Genomic DNA, 6,989 nt, shown 5'->3' on the forward strand with positions numbered 1-6,989 from the left:
AGCAAAATATCGTCCCAGCTCCTGTACTCAGTACTTTGGTCTATGACGGCCAAAGTACGAAAAGTTTCTTTTACGACCTTGTGTAACAGTGCCGCAACTTTCGTTGAATTATGGACCTGCATTCCCAGATTCGTTTGCTCTGTCGTACTCCTCAGTGCCCTATTTCTCATTGTGTCAGACCCACCCTGGCTGGTCCGCCCAAAGGGCAACGTCTAACACTTGTCTGATCTAAATCCCATCTGCCATTTTTCAGGCCATTTTTCCATTGGTCCAGATCCCGCCTCATGCTCCGGTTGTCTTCCTCGCTGTCAACTACATCCGTAATGTTGGTGTCATCGGCAAATTTGCTGATCTAATTAACGACATTATTATCGAGATCGTGGATATAGATTACAAGTAACAACGGGCACAGCAACGATTCCTGCGGATCTCCTCTCTCCATTAGCCTCCAATCAGAGAGACAACCATCCATTACCACACTCTAGTTTCCCCAACATAGCCAATGGCTAATCCAATTTACTACTTCATCGTGAAAGCCAAGCGACTGAACCGTCCCGACCATCCTTCCGTGTAAATCTTGCAAATTCCTTGCTGAAGTCCGTGCAGACGCATCCACTGCCTTGCTGTCAACACCATTCCTGGTTACTACGTCCTAAAGCTCTGTGAGATTGGTTAGACATGACCTACTGCGCACTGGCCCATACTGACTATCGTTAATGTTCCTGTTTGTCCAGATACTTCCCTTCATACCCCATGACCAGCATAGTCTCAACACCGAGGACAATTCATCATTACATAATACTTGGCAAGTCCCTTCCAAGCAAAGCTATCGAGATCATCCAGCGGTCGGTACTAATATATATATGGTCTATTGTTTTTTTTTATTCTCCTGCACTTTATTATCCAACGCATTGGGAGTAGTCTGGAAAAGCAAGGTGTAATTAATTAATAATTAATTTAAATAATTTTAAATAATTAATCGACTTACTTAACTATAGCAAGATACGGTACTCTCGATCGAGCACAGAACACAGAATATTACTGCACAGTACATGAGGTTCTGATTGGCTTTCGACTAATGTAAGTTCGATTTAACATATCCCCCCTGTATCTGAATCAGAATCAAAGGTTTCAAAGGTACACTTAAAGAATCAGAACCAGATTTAATATCACATACATACGTCGCAAAATTGTTAACTTTACGGCAACAGTACAATGAAATACAGGATAAATAAATATAGAGAAAACAAAACTGAGATACAGGTGGCAGCGGGGAAAAACGCTGTTCCTGAATCGCTGAGCCTGAGCTTTCAGGCTTCTGTATCTCCTTACCGATGGTAACCCTGTGTAGAGGGCACGTCCTGTTAGTGGGCAATGTTAATGATGGATGCCACCGTGAATCATTCACCAAGGAAGAATCATTCCTTGTAACAATGATCAATGAAATACAGAGAATCTGTATTTACCAACAAGTATATTTTATTATTTCTACTAAAATCACGTAGATTTGCACACATTTCCTGTGTGCACACTACTGGAAACCCAGACACTCCATGAACAGTCAATTAAGAGAAAAGTTTTTACCCGGTAAAGAGTCTACGTTTATGTTTCCATAGAAACATAAAAAGCATAGAAAATCTACAGCACAATACAGGGCTTTCGGCTCACAACGTTGTGCCGAACATGTCCCTACCTTAGGAATGACTAGGCATACCTATAGCCCTCTAATTTTCTAAGCTTCATGTACCTATCCAAAAGTCTCGTAAAAAGACCCAATCGAATCCGCCTCCACCACTGTTGCCGGCAGCCTATTTCACGTACTCACCACTCTCTGAGTTAAAAAAAAACTTACCCCTCCGCTGTACTGACTCCCCAGCACCTTCAACATGTGTCCTCCTGTGGCAACCATTTCAGCCCTGGGAAAAAGCCTCTGAATATCCACACGGTCAATGCCTCCCATCATATTCCGATCCCCATGTATCCGATCTCCACGTGTCCGTGTGGTACTACTTTTCGACAATGGTTGGTCTCTGGCCGCTGGAGAATTATCACCCTGGCATATTTGGTGCTCCAGAATCTTATATTGTTCCTCATTAATTGAACCATTGGATTTCCAAACCATTGGCTCAAGGTCACCTGACCTACCTGGGTCACATGGTTACTGATCATTGTACAGAGCTACAACCAACATATTGTACCTGGCTCTGCCCACCCCAGCCTTGTGTATTCGTATCTTTACACCCTGACTGGTCCAAGCCAGTTAAATGAGGCAATCCAGACAGAGTCTAACGAGACTACCGATTGCTTCTTTGATATGTCTGGCATTTTACACAACAATTAGCTGCTCCCCTGAGCATGGTCTCAGGTTTATTGCTCTGATTAGATTGTCCCTGGGTCAGGAATCAGTTCAGAGTCCACGCCCTTCACATAACAAATGGCGACTTGTTTGAGAATGGTCTCAGGTTTAGCAGATCATTTCCTGAAGCTCCCTGTGTCCACATTCAGTTCCTCTGATTAAATTATTCCAGTGTAAGAATCAATTCATAGTCCACAAAATGGGTCGGGGCGAGGCAGAGAGAACTGGCTTGTCTGCTTCCCCGGTCCATGGTCAGTCTGCAGTTTCTATTGGTCAACAATGTTTTATGAGCCATTCAATCTGAGACGACTGTATCTTTCTCGGGTCTGCTGTCGTCGGAATGAACCAGGCTGGATGATGGAGGTTTTGCGGAAATGCCGAGGGCTGTAAGTGTCGAAGGGGTTTACAGAAATGCGGTGTGATGTAGGGGTTGGAACGGTTTTGTTACGTACCCCGTAACGGGTTAAAAGAACCAGCATAAATAGAACACACCTGGAGTCTGGTATTGTTACAAACAAAACACTACTTATCAGTATCCACGTAATCTCGTAATATAAAACCAGATAAACCAAACAGATTAGCAGAGTTTATGCATAGGTAAGCGTGTAAATATAAAACCCCAAACATCTTCAGCTTAGGTGGTAAATGATACAGTCTTACGATGGTATAGGAATGACGTCAGTTCATTTCGTGATATTAAGAGGAGTAGAATTGAGGAGAGAGAGAGTGAGAGAGGTGATTTGTTTTCCAAGTAAGCTGATGTCGTTGATCGTTCCGTTGCGTTCCGAAGCCCTGTTAAAGTTTTGTGATCACACAAAAGAGTACCGCCTTCACGCAGTAAAGTTATCAAAGGTTAAACACACCGATAACATTCCACCGGCCACACCTTTCCGACACTGCGATCAAAACCCACCCTTTCGTGGGCACTGAAAGTTCATCCAGTGTCTATTTCTTCTGTATTTCTGTCCGTGTCTTCCGTGTGTCTGTCTGAAAAGCCAGCTGACCTTGAATATATCCCAAACATGCTGAACGCCAGCTGCCCATTATATAGCCCCGCCCTTCCGTAACCATGGCGACTCACGAGCTGCTCCGTGCTCTCTCTCTCTCTCTCTCTCTGAATCGATGTACACCAACTCTCTCTCTTTTTAAAGGCACAGTCCATATTGAATACACCTCAACATCTCGTCACAGCCTTTACAGACAGCGAGGGATGTCAGCACACTTCTCCACCGATGTGGAAATGCAATTTACTTGTAGTACCAAACCGGCATTTCTGTCTGTAATAAAATGAAAACCGTCTTGTGTCGGAGTGTTTTGCTAATAATGTTCGTGCAACATTATGCTGAGTGATCCTGAGTACCTGACTGCAGACCGCAGTCCCTACACTATGATGGCAGAATATGGCATTAAAGGCAAAACTTTTGGCAGTGCGGAGGATCAGTGGGATCTGGTTCCGAGTCCACAGAACACACAAAGCTGCTACACAGGTTGACTCTGTGGTTACGTTGGCATATAGTGGATTATCCTTCACCAATTGTGGGATTGAGTATAAGAGCTGAGTGGCAATGTTGCAGCTATATAGGACCCTGGTCGGATCCCACTGGGAGTACTGTGCTCAGTTACAGTTGCCTCACTACAGGAAGGACATGGAAACCATAGAAAGGGTGCAGAGGAGATTTACAAGGATGTTGTCTGAATTGGGGAGCGTGCCTTATGAGAATAGTTTGAGTGAACTCGGCCTTTTCTCGGAGCGATGGAGGATGAGAGGTCGCCTGATAGAGGCCTTGATAGTGTGGACAGTCAGAGACTTCCCCAGGACTGAAATGGCTAGAATGAAGAGTGCATAGTTTAAGGTGCTTGGAAGTAATACAGAGGAGATTTCAGGGGTAGGTTTTTTTTTTACACAGAGAGAGGTGAGTGCGTGGAATGAGCTGCCGGCGGCGGTGCTGGAGGCGGAAAAGATACGGTCTTTTAAGAGACTCCTGGATGGTCACATGCTTTGAAAAAGAGGGCTGTGGGTAAAGCCTAGGTAGTTCTAAGGTAGGGACATGTTCGGCACAGCTCAGTGGGCCGAGAGGCCCATATTGTGCTGTAGGTTTTCTGTGTTTCTACTCAGAAGACGGCCACTGGGTTTTTCCCACCTTCCTTTAATTTGCTCTTACTAATCAATCCCAAATGCCGATTGGCCGCTAGTTGATTGGTCACCGATTGCTCTATTGCCCCTCGGACAGTGAGGCTTATTGAAGTTCCCTCCTCTCCAGATCTCAGATGTCCAGGTTGCCACTAGTGAAATCTACCGGGCTTATCTCTCAGTGATGACCGAGTCAATACCAACAACATGACACTGGCAACCGAGTACATTGTCTTAGACATGACACCTGCCAAATCTAACGCCACTCCCCTTCGCACTACATATGGACTGCCGTCTATGTATGCATATTGATCTGTTGTCCCCACATGTTCATTGATCTCTTTCCCTCTCTGCAATGTAAATACTCCAGTTCAAGCCATCTCGTGCGTGTGTGCTTTTATTTGATACGTAGTTACACAGACACAATGCAGGCTGACATTTGAGTACAGAAGCGATGACCATAAGTTTCTCCATTCCTCCAACCCTGAGACAATTTCAGATCTAGATTCTTTGTTGTTCTCACAGTTCCAGTCCAAGAAATACATTTGTCTCTTTCACATTTTGCAAGTGTCATGTAAGAAACGGCAAGAAGAAAATACACAGAAATAACTGTTACTAAAAATTTTATTGGTGGCTTATTATACAAATGCCCCAAGTGAACATGCTGTACCTATCTGCACGCAATGCAACAAGGACTGCTCACTTGGAATAACTTTACAATTGACTTAAATTGTGGTGCTCCTGGCAATATTGTAATGTCATTATGGCTGCAGTAATAATTAGGCTGAGTGATGACACCTAACAGCTTTTCAAACATTTGTAGAATGTAGAAAGGCACCAACTCTATGAATTAATGTATACTCCTATAGAATTTAGGAATTAAACCTCTTACATTGCATAAACAACTGATTAACACATGTGCACAAACTGCATTACATTCCAGCAGTTGCTACATTCTCTCATGACTCATGTGGTCCTTTCCGTGGATGCAGACTCCTGGGGAGCACGAGCACACTTCAGATTGGCATCATGCACCGCATCCCACATCAGTAGCAGTTCAAAAGGCCGAAAACGGTGCACTAGCAGCAACTCACGGTAATAGCAAGGATTGAAAGATTCATCTTGGGTTGAAGGAACCCTGACTCCAGCTGTCCTGAATCCGCTATGGGAGTGTGGGGCTAGTCCAGCCTTGGCCAGACACATCCCCAAAAATACATCATCAATGGGGTATAGTTCAAGGTCTTGGGCTATGTGGAAAATGATGTGAGCTGTATACACAGACATAAGTATGCCCGCTCCACCAATGTATGGTGGGTACGACTTGATGGTGGTCACTATTTCTGGCACATAATACTTGCTCGATTTCTGGCGTTTGGGGCCAAACCCATAAATGAGACGGCCCACAAACAGCTGTTGGTGAACCTTCATGTCTAGCAAGTAATCAACCATGTTATCGGGATTGGCAAAGACATCATCATCTCCATTGAAGATGAATTTAGCACTGGGGCAAAATTCACTGACCCACTGCAGCAACTTGTATTGTTTGAGGGTGAGGTTGAAAAAGGTATCCAAGAAATCCCATTGTAGGATATCTCTGTGTTCTCTGTTTTCCATGGCCAACAGCTGATTCAATTTCCTACTTTGTTTTTGGTCAGGAGAGACACCAGAAATAAAGACTCACTTAATTAGGACCCCATTGAATTCGCGTTCTCTGCCCCAGGTCTTCCTTATCATTTCCCGCCGATCCAGGTTGAAAGGGTGAGATTTGATCACCAGGAGCAGGAAGACATTCTGAGATTCTTCTCCACCACCACATTTGTCTGGAACATTTTGAATCATGTCAAATTCTCGACAGTGTTTATACATCAAGAAGTTTTTAATGTGCTCTTTCTCTTGATGAAATGAGGACAGGTGCAGCAATGTCGTGTTCGCGTGGCACTTTGGCTTGAGCACTGATTCAGTTGCATCACCGGTAACAACCTTGGTCAGGTCATTGCGATGAAAAGTTTCTGCAACATCAATCTCTCGACGTTGGTCATTATCCCAGAACACGAATAACAATCTCAGAGTAATAACAACACCCAGCACTACTTTCTCATAGAATCGCCAATGTCCGCTCATCTTTCACCTGAAGTAGAGAAAAATATGGATTAATTCAAAGTACTTTACATTTACATGATGCTTTAGAAGAATGGGAAGTTTAAACTATAATGAGGTTCACTAATGCTTTGTAATATTGACCCCAAAATGGTGGTGAGGTAAGGAATAGGCAGAGCCCTACACGCTGCTGAAAGTTTAATTGACCTGAAGCATTCCATCCCAGCAGAAAAACAAATCTACCTATAGGATACCATCTCTGTCATTAAAATGAAAATCACATAGTTTATTTCTGGGCCTTAAAGGTATATGATTCCAAAGGGTTTATTGCACCTCGCTTCACAGCTCTCGTCACTCCTCTCAGGGCTTAAACTGAGCTGGGCAAGACATAGAGCAATATAACAC

The 6,989-nt window shown here is 43.9% G+C and overlaps 1 pseudogene; it reads right to left on the reverse strand.

The window, feature by feature from the left end:
- Nucleotides 1–5,453: 5,453 nt before the first annotated feature.
- Nucleotides 5,454–6,608, reverse strand: LOC132390078 (N-acetyllactosaminide beta-1,3-N-acetylglucosaminyltransferase 3-like; annotated as a pseudogene).
- Between the last annotated feature and the right edge of the window lie 381 nt (nt 6,609–6,989).

Source organism: Hypanus sabinus, unplaced genomic scaffold (genome assembly GCF_030144855.1).
Source record: "Hypanus sabinus isolate sHypSab1 unplaced genomic scaffold, sHypSab1.hap1 scaffold_758, whole genome shotgun sequence".
Classification (NCBI taxonomy): Eukaryota; Metazoa; Chordata; class Chondrichthyes; order Myliobatiformes; family Dasyatidae; genus Hypanus; species Hypanus sabinus.